This window comes from Pseudophryne corroboree, chromosome 2 (genome assembly GCF_028390025.1).
Source record: "Pseudophryne corroboree isolate aPseCor3 chromosome 2, aPseCor3.hap2, whole genome shotgun sequence".
In the NCBI taxonomy this organism is placed as follows: Eukaryota; Metazoa; Chordata; class Amphibia; order Anura; family Myobatrachidae; genus Pseudophryne; species Pseudophryne corroboree.
This window is the reverse complement of record NC_086445.1, coordinates 62,774,962-62,790,044: the sequence shown is the minus strand read 5'-3', so window position 1 is coordinate 62,790,044 and position 15,083 is coordinate 62,774,962. Positions and strand designations below refer to the sequence as shown.

Below are 15,083 nucleotides of genomic sequence, written 5' to 3'. Positions count from 1 at the left end.
CTGGTTACCACACGGACTTGCTGTTAGAGCAGCGGCGGGTCCTAGTGCCTGCCGGCTCTTTTACCAAATCTGACTGATGGAAATAGCAGTAGTGATGCTGCTGTTCTCCTTTTGAAAAAAAAAGAAGAAGTCAGAAACGACAGGGGGGGGCACGGGCCCGAGAGCCCCCCCCCCCCCCCCCCCTGGATCCGCCTATTGATGGCAGAATTACTTACACTGTACGGCGGAATAAAAAACGAGGGCCGGATGTAATGCAGTGCGAGACGACCAGAGCTCCAAGATTCTGGCCGAACTTGTAAATTTTTTTAAAGTGGCAAATATTTACAAGGCAAAACCAACCTTGCTGCTTAAAAAAAAAGTACGGGTTTGTCCGGAATCTCGGAGCTCCGGCCGTCTTGCACTGATTACATCCGGCCCCATATCCTTATCTTTATATCATTTTATAATATTTATTGGTGAAAAATAAATGTAAAACATTTAGCGACCGATACATAGCAAAATGTTAGGAAGAGAGAAAAACTGTTCTTTCCTCTACTCCTAACATTTTCTGTGCATCGGCCTCTAAGTTTTTTTATTTTGTAATAATAAAGATATTTATATTACACGACAGTATATTAATATCAGACCAATTTCAATAGTCTTCTTAGATCTTCAGCCATATTTTTATAATACACACCTGTACTGCAGCAGTTAAGTGAGGGATGCAGTCATTAGGGCAACACAAGGGCGCTTTAATAGAGGATGAGGCCCGTGTGCAGGCTCCTCCGTCCAGGCCCCTCCTCTCTCCTGGCAGCGCTGTAGAGTCTGAGCACTAGAGGGCTCAGACTCTAATGCACATTCGCAGATCTCTGGAAAAATGGTGCGGCGCCCGTTTTCCAAGTGATTTCTCTACTGCGCATGTGCAAAACGCTGTGAAAATGGCCTCTGCACCATTTTCACGGTGATTCAATAGTGCTGCTGCCGTCGGCGCGGGACTCTGGACGGGTGAGTATTCAAGAAATGGGTGCATGTGCATTGTGGGCCCTCCCTAGACTCAGGAACCCGTGTGCACAGCACACACTGCACCAATTATAGATACGCCTGTGGGTCAGCATTCACAATAATAATGTTGACACCATAATGTCGACAGTTATGTTGTCAATATTGTTGAAAAGTGGACAGGCAACATGTCAATATCCTCAGAATGTCGACATTAGGGTTAGGCTGCGGGACGGGAGGGTTAGGCTGCGGGACGGGAGGGTTAGGCTTCGGGACAGGAGGGTTAGGATTAGGCACTAGGTGGAGGTTAGGGTTAGGCTTGTGAGTTTATCTATTCTGCTGGATCTGTTAGGATGTGGTACACTCTGTACCCGTCTCCTTCTGTGTACCAGTTTATGAGTGCATCCCCTAGTGTTAGACCTCTAGTGCCAGGAGTCACTCGGAGGCGGGGTCATATTATGTAAGTTCCTGTTCCTCCATCTCAGATAGAGAGTGAGGAGAGTGTGACACACACACAGAGACTGAGAGACAGTCCTGGTGTACAAGTGTGCAGAGCTGAGACTGGGAGCAGATCTCAGCTACAGAGACTCATAGCCTTTCCAGTGCATGCATCATCTTCTCTACAGTAGGAGTCAGACTGCACGGCTGTGCAGTCCTCCATGCTTTACCACCACAGACATCTCCTGATAAGTACCACTACCTAATGCTGTTACCTTGTGTGATATATGGGCTCCTGATTACCTCTATCAGTGTTACATCTGAGTTACCTGTGTACACTAAATAAACCTGCATTACTGTTTAAGTCACAAAGTGTGCGGACTGATGTCACTGCACCAGATAGCCCAGAACACTCTGCCAACAGGATCAATAATTATCCCACCTGTTTCCTCAGATAGAAAATCCTGAAAACACGACCTGTTGGGGGTACTTCAGGACTACAGTTAAGAACCACTGGCTTAAACGATCACTTTAATTCGAAGTTAATGCCACAATGGACTATTATCAGAGCCCTTGTGTCAGCGACTGTACTTCAACAAATCCAAGCCGAAGAAAGTTCCTTATGCTACAACTTGTGGGGCATTCAAGTACAATAAAAAAATATATAAAAATACATCAAATCCGACCTGTAAGCATGGCCAGCAACAAGAGAACCAGCCGAGTGAACCTTATGTCAGACTTGTGGGAGATTTTGGCTCGTGACACTCTGCATGTCCTATCATCAAGCGCCTTCAGATGTTTTTATCTAAGGCTAAGTGAATGAATGGGGTAATTGTTGGTCATAATAAAAATGTGTATGGGGTGTTCTCCATACTGTTAGTATTTATTCTCAGTCTGCCCCGTGGTGCTCAGCCCTGCAGCGTTTGGTCGGTAGATTAAGCATCAAAGCAAAAACACTTCAAGTGTCCATGCACCTGCCAGTCAGCATTGTACATGTCATCTTTAGTGACCCGTCTTCAATCCGCGTCTTGTGTGACAGGAATACGTGTCAGAAAGACCCAGGTGTTCAGAAAGATCAAAGTAAAAGAATGAAAAAAATACTTGTAAAAAGTTGGAAGTGGTCTTCATCAGGATAACATGGCAAGTTGTCACATAAGAGAGATTAGATATTTTGGGTCAAAAGCAAAGTTGAGGTATATTTACTAAAGTGCGGGTGTTTTACAAGTGAAGAGTGTTACCCATAGCAACCAAACGGATTCATCTTACCATTTATCTAGCACCTTCTACATATAACAGCTACAATCTGATTGGTTGCTATGGGCAGCATCTAAAATCCTAAAAACCCGCACTTTACTAAAAAAATACCCCATGAGTGGGCCACTCAGACCGGCTTGCACCTTTGGACGCACAGGTTTACACCACGAAAGGGCTTTGTAGCTTCAGTAGTATAGAGAGGCAGATGCGGCTGCGGCTGCATCCGACTGACTCCTGACCATAGTGAAAGTATCTCTGCATACACTACACACACATTCACTAAAACCATATACACAGTGCAGCCAATATCTCCTTCTGCACTATACGTACATATATACTACCAGCATATTCACATCAGGGTGGTGGTAAGGGCGTTGCGATTAGTGACACCACCAAGGGCGTAGGGTCAAAAGGGTGGAACAGTTTCTAACCCGGTGGCATCTGTTTCCAGCTTCTGTCACAGCTGGTCTCCACTTCTGTGATAGCATGACATCCTATTCACTGGGGCTAGGGGGTAGCAGGGGAACACTTAGAGGGCAAAAGTGTTCTCGTATGGCACTGCTACACACACACTACCCCACACACACACATACATACATACATACATACATACATACAGTATCTCTTTACAATACACATGCATATACTGCCAGAATCTCCACATACACTGCCCACCCATCTACTGCCAGCATCTCCACATACACTGCCCACCCATCTACTGCCAGCATCTCCACATACACTGCCCACCCAGCTACTGCCAGCATCTCCAGGTACACTGCCCACCCATCTACTGCCAACATTTCTACATACACTGCCCACCCATCTACTGCCAGCATCTCCACATACACTGCCCACCCAGCTACTGCCAACATTTCTACATGCACTGCCCACCCATCTACTGCCAGCATCTCCACATACACTGCCCACCCAGCTACTGCCAGCATCTCCACATACACTGCCCTCCCATCTACTGCCAGTATCTCCACATACACTGTCCACCCATCTACTGCCAGCATCTCCACATACACTGCCCACCCATCTACAGCCAGCATCTCCATATACACTGCCCACCCATCTACTGCCAGCATCTCTACATACTCTGCCCACCCATCTACTGCCAGCATCTCCACGTACACTGCCCACCCATCTAGTGCCAACATTTCTACATACACTGCCCACCCATCTACTGCCAGTATCTCCATGTACACTGCCAACCCATCTACAGCTAGCATCTCCACATACACTGCCCACCCATCTACTGCCAGCATCTCCACATACACTGCCCACCCATCTACTGCCAGCATCTCCACACACACTGTCCACCCAGCTACTGCCAGCATCTCCACACACACTGCCCTCCCATCTACTGCCAGCATCTCCACATACACTGCCCACCCATCTACTGCCAGCATCTCCATATACACTGCCCACCCATCTACTGCCAGCATCTCCACATACACTGCCCACCCATCTACTGCCAGCATCTCCATATACATTGTCCACCCATCTACTGCCAGCATCTCCACATACACTGTCCACCCAGCTACTGCCAGCATCTACTGCCAGCATCTCCACATACACTGTCCACCCAGCTACTGCCAGCATCTCCACGTACACTGCCCACCCATCTACAGCCAGCATCTCCACGTACACTGCCCACCCATCTACTGCCAGCATCTCCACATACATTGTCCACCCAGCTACTGCCAGCATCTCCACGTACATTGCCCACCCATCTACTGCCAACATTTCTACATACACTGCCCACCCATCTACTGCCAGTATCTCCACGTACACTGCCCACCCAACTACAGCCAGCATCTCCACGTACACTGCCCACCCATCTACTGCCAGCATCTCCACGTACACTGCCCACCCATCTACTGCCAGCTTCTCCACATACACTGCCCACCCATCTACTGCCAGCATCTCCACACACACTGCCCTCCCATCTACTGCCAGCATCTCTACATACTCTGCCCACCCATCTACTGCCAGCATCTCCAGATACACTGCCCACCCATCTACTGCCAGCATCTCCACATACACTGCCCACCCATCTACTGCCGGCATCTCCACATACACTGCCCACCCATCTACTGCCGGCATCTCCACATACACTGCCCTCCCATCTACTGCCAGCATCTCCATATACACTGCCCTCCCATCTACTGCCAGCATCTCCACATACACTGCCCACCCATCTGCTGCCAGCATCTCCACATACACTGCCCAACCATCTGCTGCCAGCATATCCACATACACTGCCCTGCCAGCATATCCACATACACTGCCCTCCCATCTACTGCCAGCATCTCCACATACACTGCCCACCCAGCTACTACCAGCATCTCCACATACACTGCCCACCCATCTACTGCCGGCATCTCCACATACACTGCCCACCCATCTACTGCCAGCATCTCCACATACACTGCCCACCCATCTACTGCCAGCATCTCCACATACACTGCCCACCCATCTACTGCCAGCATCTCCACATACACTGCCCACCCATCTACTGCCGGCATCTCCACATACACTGCCCACCCAGCTACTGCCAGCATCTCCACGTACACAGCCCACCCATCTACTGCCAACATTTCTACATACACTGCCCACCCATCTACTGCCAGTATCTCCACGTACACTGCCCACCCATCTACAGCCAGCATCTCCACATACACTGCCCACCCATCTACTGCCAGCATCTCCACGTACACTGCCCACCCATCTACTGCCAGCATCTCCACATACACTGCCCACCCATCTACTGCCAGCATCTCCACGTACACTGCCCACCCATCTAGTGCCAACATTTCTACATACACTGCCCACCCATCTACTGCCAGTATCTCCACGTACACTGCCAACCCATCTACAGCCAGCATCTCCACATACACTGCCCACCCATCTACTGCCAGCATCTCCACATACACTGCCCACCCATCTACTGCCAGCATCTCCACATACACTGTCGACCCAGCTACTGCCAGCATCTCCACACACACTGCCCTCCCAGCTACTCCCAGCATCTCCACATACACTGCCCACCCATCTACTGCCAGTATCTCCACATACATTGCCCACCCATCTACTGCCAGCATCTCCACATACACTGCCCACCCATCTACTGCCAGCATCTCCACATACACTGCCCACCCATCTACTGCCAGCATCTCCACATACACTGCCCACCCATCTACTGCCAGCATCTCCACATACACTGCCCACCCATCTACTGCCAGCATCTCTACATACACTACCCTCCCATCTACTGCCAGCATCTCCGCATACACTACCCTCCCATCTACTGCCAGCATCTCCATATACACTGCCCTCCCATCTACTGCCATCATCTCCACATACATTGCCCACCCATCTACTACCAACATCTCCACATACACTGCCCACCCATCTAGTGCCAACATTTCTACATACACTGCCCACCCATCTACTGCCAGTATCTCCACGTACACTGCCAACCCATCTACAGCCAGCATCTCCACATACACTGCCCACCCATCTACTGCCAGCATCTCCACATACACTGCCCACCCATCTACTGCCAGCATCTCCACATACACTGTCGACCCAGCTACTGCCAGCATCTCCACACACACTGCCCTCCCAGCTACTGCCAGCATCTCCACATACACTGCCCACCCATCTACTGCCAGTATCTCCACATACATTGCCCACCCATCTACTGCCAGCATCTCCACATACACTGCCCACCCATCTACTGCCAGCATCTCCACATACACTGCCCACCCATCTACTGCCAGCATCTCCACATACACTGCCCACCCATCTACTGCCAGCATCTCCACATACACTACCCACCCATCTACTGCCAGCATCTCTACATACACTACCCTCCCATCTACTGCCAACATCTCCGCATACACTACCCTCCCATCTACTGCCAGCATCTCCATATACACTGCCCTCCCATCTACTGCCATCATCTCCACATACATTGCCCACCCATCTACTACCAACATCTCCACATACACTGCCCACCCGTCTACTACCAGCATCTCCACATACCACGTACACTGCCCACCCATCTACTGCCAGCATCTCCACATACACTGTCCACCCATCTACTGCCAGCATCTCCACATACACTGCCCACCCATCTACTGCCAATATCTCCAAATACACTGCCCACCCATCTACAGCCAGCATCTCCACGTACACTGCCCACCCATCTACTGCCAGCATCTCCACGTACACTGCCCACCCATCTACTGCCAGCATCTCCACGTACACTGCCCACCCATCTACTGCCAGCATCTCTACATACACTGCCCTCCCATCTACTGCCAGCATCTCCAAATACACTGCCCACCCATCTACAGCCAGCATCTCCACGTACACTGCCCACCCATCTACTGCCAGCATCTCCACGTACACTGCCCACCCATCTACTGCCAGCATCTCCACGTACACTGCCCACCCATCTACTGCCAGCATCTCCACATACACTGCCCACCCATATACTGCCAACATCTCCACATACACTGCCCACCCATCTACAGCCAGCATCTCCACATACACTGCCCACCCATCTACTGCCAGTATCTCCACATACATTGCCCACCCATCTACTGCCAACATTTCTACATACACTGCCCACCCATCTGCTGCCAGCAACTCCACATACACTGCCTACCCATCTACTGCCAGTATCTCCACATACACTGCCTTCCCATCTACTGCCATCATCTCCACATACACTGCCCACCCATCTACTGCCAGCATCTCTACATACTTTGCCCACCCATCTACTGCCATCATCTCCACATACACTGCCCATCCATCTACCAGTATCTCCACATACACTGCCCACCCATCTACTGCCAGCATCTCCACATACACTGCCCACCCATATACTGCCAACATCTCCACATACACTGCCCACCCATCTACAGCCAGCATCTCCACATACACTGCCCACCCATCTACTGCCAGCATCTCCACGTACACTGCCCACCCATCTAGTGCCAACATTTCTACATACACTGCCCACCCATCTACTGCCAGTATCTCCACGTACACTGCCAACCCATCTACAGCCAGCATCTCCACATACACTGCCCACCCATCTACTGCCAGCATCTCCACATACACTGCCCACCCATCTACTGCCAGCATCTCCACATACACTGTCGACCCAGCTACTGCCAGCATCTCCACACACACTGCCCTCCCAGCTACTGCCAGCATCTCCACATACACTGCCCACCCATCTACTGCCAGTATCTCCACATACATTGCCCACCCATCTACTGCCAGCAACTCCACATACACTGCCCACCCATCTACTGCCAGCATCTCCACATACACTGCCCACCCATCTACTGCCAGCATCTCCACATACACTGCCCACCCATCTACTGCCAGCATCTCCACATACACTGCCCACCCATCTACTGCCAGCATCTCTACATACACTACCCTCCCATCTACTGCCAGCATCTCCGCATACACTACCCTCCCATCTACTGCCAGCATCTCCATATACACTGCCCTCCCATCTACTGCCATCATCTCCACATACATTGCCCACCCATCTACTACCAACATCTCCACATACACTGCCCACCCATCTAGTGCCAACATTTCTACATACACTGCCCACCCATCTACTGCCAGTATCTCCACGTACACTGCCAACCCATCTACAGCCAGCATCTCCACATACACTGCCCACCCATCTACTGCCAGCATCTCCACATACACTGCCCACCCATCTACTGCCAGCATCTCCACATACACTGTCGACCCAGCTACTGCCAGCATCTCCACACACACTGCCCTCCCAGCTACTGCCAGCATCTCCACATACACTGCCCACCCATCTACTGCCAGTATCTCCACATACATTGCCCACCCATCTACTGCCAGCATCTCCACATACACTGCCCACCCATCTACTGCCAGCATCTCCACATACACTGCCCACCCATCTACTGCCAGCATCTCCACATACACTGCCCACCCATCTACTGCCAGCATCTCCACATACACTACCCTCCCATCTACTTCCAGCATCTCCACATACACTGCCCTCCCATCTACTGCCAGCATCTCCACATACACTGCCCACCCATCTACTGCCAGCATCTCCACATACACTACCCACCCATCTACTGCCAGCATCTCTACATACACTACCCTCCAATCTACTGCCAGCATCTCCGCATACACTACCCTCCCATCTACTGCCAGCATCTCCATATACACTGCCCACTCATCTACTGCCAGCATCTGCACGTACACTGCCCACCCATCTACTGCCAGCATCTCCACGTACACTGCCCACCAATCTACTGCCAGCATCTCCACATACACTGCCCACCCATCTACAGCCAGCATCTCCACATACACTGCCCACCCATCTACTGCCAGTATCTCCACATACATTGCCCACCCATCTACTGCCAACATTTCTACATACACTGCCCACCCATCTGCTGCCAGCAACTCCACATACACTGCCTACCCATCTACTGCAAGTATCTCCACATACACTGCCTTCCCATCTACTGCCATCATCTCCACATACACTGCCCACCCATCTACTGCCAACATCTCTACATACTCTGCCCACCCATCTACTGCCATCATCTCCACATACACTGCCCATCCATCTACTACCAGTATCTCCACATACACTGCCCACCCATCTACTGCCAATATTTCTACATACACTGCCGACCCATCTGCTGCCAGCAACTCCACATACACTGCCTACCTATCTACCGCTAGTATCTCCACATACACTGCCCACTCATCTACTGCCAATATCTCTACATACACTGTCCACCCATCTGCTGCCAGCAACTCCACATACACTGCCCACCCATCTACTGCCAGTGTCCCCACATACACTGCCAACCCATCTACTGCCAATATCTCTACATACACTGCCCACCCATCTACTGCCAATATCTCCACATACACTGCCCACCCATCTACTGCCAGCATCTCCACATACACTGCCCACCTATCTACTGCCAGCATCTCCACATACACTGCCCACCCAGCTACTACCAGCATCTCCACATACACTGCCCACCCATCTACTGCCAGCATCCCCACATACACTGCCCACCCAGCTACTACCAGCATCTCCACATACACTGCCCACCCATCTACTGCCAATATCTCCAAATACACTGCCCACCCATCTACAGCCAGCATCTCCACGTACACTGCCCACCCATCTACTGCCAATATCTTCATGTACACTGCCCACTCATCTACTGCCAGCATCTCCACATACACTGCCCACTCATCTACTGCCAGCATCTGCACGTACACTGCCCACCCATCTACTGCCAGCATCTCCACGTACACTGCCCACCCATCTACTGCCAGCATCTCCACGTACACTGCCCACCCATCTACTGCCAGCATCTCCACATACACTGCCCACCCATATACTGCCAACATCTCCACATACACTGCCCACCCATCTACAGCCAGCATCTCCACATACACTGCCCACCCATCTACTGCCAGTATCTCCACATACATTGCCCACCCATCTACTGCCAACATTTCTACATACACTGCCCACCCATCTGCTGCCAGCAACTCCACATACACTGCCTACCCATCTACTGCCAGTATCTCCACATACACTGCCTTCCCATCTACTGCCATCATCTCCACATACACTGCCCACCCATCTACTGCCAGCATCTCTACATACTTTGCCCACCCATCTACTGCCATCATCTCCACATACACTGCCCATCCATCTACTACCAGTATCTCCACATACACTGCCCACCCATCTACTGCCAGCATCTCCACATACACTGCCCACCCATATACTGCCAACATCTCCACATACACTGCCCACCCATCTACAGCCAGCATCTCCACATACACTGCCCACCCATCTACTGCCAGTATCTCCACATACATTGCCCACCCATCTACTGCCAACATTTCTACATACACTGCCCACCCATCTGCTGCCAGCAACTCCACATACACTGCCCACCCATCTACTGCCAATATCTCTACATACACTGCCCACCCATCTACTGCCAATATCTCCACATACACTGCCCACCCATCTACTGCTAATATATCCACAAACACTGCCCACTCATCTACTGCCAGCATCTCTACATACTCTGCCCACCCATCTACTTCCATCATCTCCACATACACTGCCCACCCATCTACTGCCAGCGACTCCACATACACTGCCCACCCAGCTACTACCAGCATCTCCACATACACTGCCCACCCATCTACTTCCAGCATCTCCACATACACTGCCCTCCCATCTACTGCCAGCATCTCCACATACACTGCCCACCTATCTACTGCCAGCATCTCCACATACACTGCCCACCCAGCTACTACCAGCATCTCCACATACACTGCCCACCCATCTACTGCCAGCATCTCCACATACACTGCCCACCCAGCTACTACCAATATCTCCAAATACACTGCCCACCCATCTACAGCCAGCATCTCCACGTACACTGCCCACCCATCTGCCAATATCTCCATGTACACTGCCCACTCATCTACTGCCAGCATCTCCACATACACTGCCCACTCATCTACTGCCAGCATCTCCACGTACACTGCCCACCCATCTACTGCCAGCATCTCCACGTACACTGCCCACCCATCTACTGCCAGCATCTCCACGTACACTGCCCACCCATCTACTGCCAGCATCTCTACATACACTGCCCTCCCATCTACTGCCAGCATCTCCAAATACACTGCCCACCCATCTACAGCCAGCATCTCCACGTACACTGCCCACCCATCTACTGCCAGCATCCCCACGTACACTGCCCACCCATCTACTGCCAGCATCTCCACGTACACTGCCCACCCATCTACTGCCGGCATCTCCACATACACTGCCCACCCATATACTGCCAACATCTCCACATACACTGCCCACCCATCTACAGCCAGCATCTCCACATACACTGCCCACCCATCTACTGCCAGTATCTCCACATACATTGTCCACCCATCTACTGCCAACATTTCTACATACACTGCCCACCCTTCTGCTGCCAGCAACTCCACATACACTGCCTACCCATCTACTGCCAGTATCTCCACATACACTGCCTTCCCATCTACTGCCATCATCTCCACATACACTGCCCACCCATCTACTGCCAGCATCTCTACATACTCTGCCCACCCATCTACTGCCATCATCTCCACATACACTGCCCATCCATCTACTACCAGTATCTCCACATACACTGCCCACCCATCTACTGCCAATATTTCTACATACACTGCCCACCCATCTGCTGCCAGCAACTCCACATACACTGCCTACCTATCTACCGCTAGTATCTCCACATACACTGCCCACTCATCTACTGCCAATATCTCTACATACACTGTCCACCCATCTGCTGCCAGCAACTCCACATACACTGCCCACCCATCTACTGCCAGTGTCCCCGCATACACTGCCCACCCATCTACTGCCAATATCTCTACATACACTGCCCACCCATCTACTGCCAATATCTCCACATACAATGCCCACCCATCTACTGCTAATATATCCACATACACTGCCCACTCATCTACTGCCAGCATCTCTACATACTCTGCCCACCCATCTACTGCCATCATCTCCACATACACTGCCCATCCATCTACTGCCAGCATCTCCACATACACTGCCCACCCAGCTACTACCAGCATCTCCACATACACTGCCCACCCATCTACTGTCATCATCTCCACATACACTGCCCACTCATCTACTGCCAGCATCTCTACATACTCTGCCCACCCATCTACTGCCATCATCTCCACATACACTGCCCACCCATCTACTGCCATCATCTCCACATACACTGCCTACCTATCTACCGCTAGTATCTCCACATACACTGCCCACTCATCTACTGCCAATATCTCTACATACACTGCCCACCCATCTGCTGCCAGCAACTCCACATACACTGCCTACCCATCTACTGCCAGTATCTCCACATACACTGCCCACCCATCTACTGCCAATATCTCTACATACACTGCCCACCTATCTGCTGCCAGCAACTCCACATACACTGCCCACCCATCTACTGCCAGTATCTCCACATACACTGTCCACCCATCTACTGCCAATATCTCTCAATACACTGCCCACCCATCTACTGCCAATATCTCCACATACACTGCCCACCCATCTACTGCCAGTATCTCCACATACACTGCCCACCTACAGTATCTGCTACCAGCATCTCCATACACATTTCAACCGAGCTTCTCTATATACTGTATACTGTCCATTCATGTAACGTTAGGATCTTCACATACATACCCAATGCATCTAATGCCTGTGACACACACTGGCTGACATTCGGACATATACAGATGCTGTAATCACGATAATTTGCTTCCAAAATTCCTTGTTATAAGAATGTCAAAATTCTCCTCAAGTCCTAGCATTCCATAATATAGTGTTTTCTCCCACTTATCTGTATCCTTCCATAATATAGTGTTTTCTCCCACGTATCTGTATCATTCCATAATATAGTGTTTTCTCCCACTTATCTGTACCCTTCCATAATATAGTGTTTTCTCCCACTTATCTGTATCATTCCATAATATAGTGTTTTCTCCCACTTATCTGTATCCTTCCATAATATAGTGTTTTCTCCCACTTATCTGTATTATTCCATAATATAGTGTTTTCTCCCAATTATCTGTATCCTTCCATAATATAGTGTTTTCTCCCACTTATCTGTATCATTCCATAATATAGTGTTTTCTCCCACTTATCTGTATCCTTCCATAATATAGTGTTTTCTCCCACTTATCTGTATCCTTCCATAATATAGTGTTTTCTCCCACTTATCTGTACCCTTCCATAATATAGTGTTTTCTCCCACTTTTCTGTACCCTTCCATAATATAGTGTTTTCTCCCAATTATCTGTATCCTTCCATAATATAGTGTTTTCTCCCACTTATCTGTATCATTCCATAATATAGTGTTTTCTCCCACTTATCTGTATCCTTCCAGCATTGCCACACATGGAAACATATATCTTATCCATCTACTCACTAATCTTCCAGCCACAGTGTACGCTTTGTAGTGTCAAATACTCTAATTACCTATATATAGTACTACTAATAGTCCTTTAAATAGGCAAATTTCCATTATACTACCAATATTCCTTCATTAACTGAGCTTCTTTCCTGCACTACTAACCGGGATCCGGTCTGAAGATCGACAGTATCTAGGTCGACAATGTTTAGGTCGACCACTATATGTCGACAGTCACTAGGTCGACATGGATGGAAGGTCGACAGGGTTTCTAGGTCGACATGTGCTAGGTCGACAGGTCTAAAGGTCGACATGAGTTTTTCAAATTTTTTTCTTTTTTTGAATTTTTTCATACTTAACGATCCACGTGGGCTACGATTGGAATGGTAAAGTGTGCCGAGCGAAGCGGTAGCGGAGCGAAGGCACCATGCCCGAAGCATGGCGAGCGAAGCGAGCCATGCGAGGGGACGCGGTGCACTAATTTGGGATCCTGGTCACTCTACGAAGAAAACGATACCCAAAAAAAAAAAAATCCTCATGTCGACCTTTAGACCTGTCGACCTAGCACATGTCGACCTAGAAACCCTGTCGACCTTCCATCCATGTCGACCTAGTGACTGTCGACCTATAGTGGTCGACCTAAACATTGTCGACCTAGATACTGTCGATTTGATGAACCACACCCCTACTAGCCCCCATTATAAAGTCTCATGACCTATATACTTTCAAGATTGCCTAATCTATGCTCCTTTGTTCTATATAAAACTTTGACTCTTACTGTATACTGTAGTACCTATACACATCCAAGTTTATATAACATTAGCTATTCTATATACTGACATCATATTGTGCACAACAAATCAACTATATTTATCTATCAACAGTTTCTTTTATAGCACAGCAAATTCCGTTGTGCTTTACAATTGGACACAATGATAAAACAAAACTTTATAATTCTCAATATAAGTTTCTGACCTTTATACTAGAAGCATAAAGGTATATCTGTTCTGTACATATGCCATTATCCATTAATGTTGCCATTATCCATGAATGGTAAATATGTGCCCGTGTTTGGTAAATATTTATGTACAAAAGTATTTTGCAGATAAAATGTTAACATTCATTTCAATGGGTGACTTGGCTCCGTATGTGATCCATGCCATGTTACCGCACATCTGTAGGTAGGTACTGTCTGTACATACAGCAGCTAACCCTATTATAGCCACTCATGCTGGGCTATCAGGGTGGAAGTCTTTGCAGTCTATAATGAGTGTCTTTTGTTATCCAGATCCATAAATTACCAGGACAGATAACTCTGGATTAAGTGAT

The 15,083-nt window shown here is 49.5% G+C and overlaps 1 protein-coding gene and 1 long non-coding RNA gene across 2 annotated transcripts in view; one reads left to right on the top strand and one right to left on the bottom strand.

Annotated features, from left to right (window-relative positions):
- The window catches only part of LOC134998670 (uncharacterized), a 209,516-nt gene that overhangs the window by 41,370 nt on the left and 153,063 nt on the right, over positions 1-15,083 (top strand). The window lies entirely within an intron of this gene.
- Positions 1-15,083, bottom strand: part of PRSS23 (serine protease 23) — a 75,193-nt gene that overhangs the window by 59,815 nt on the left and 295 nt on the right. The window lies entirely within an intron of this gene.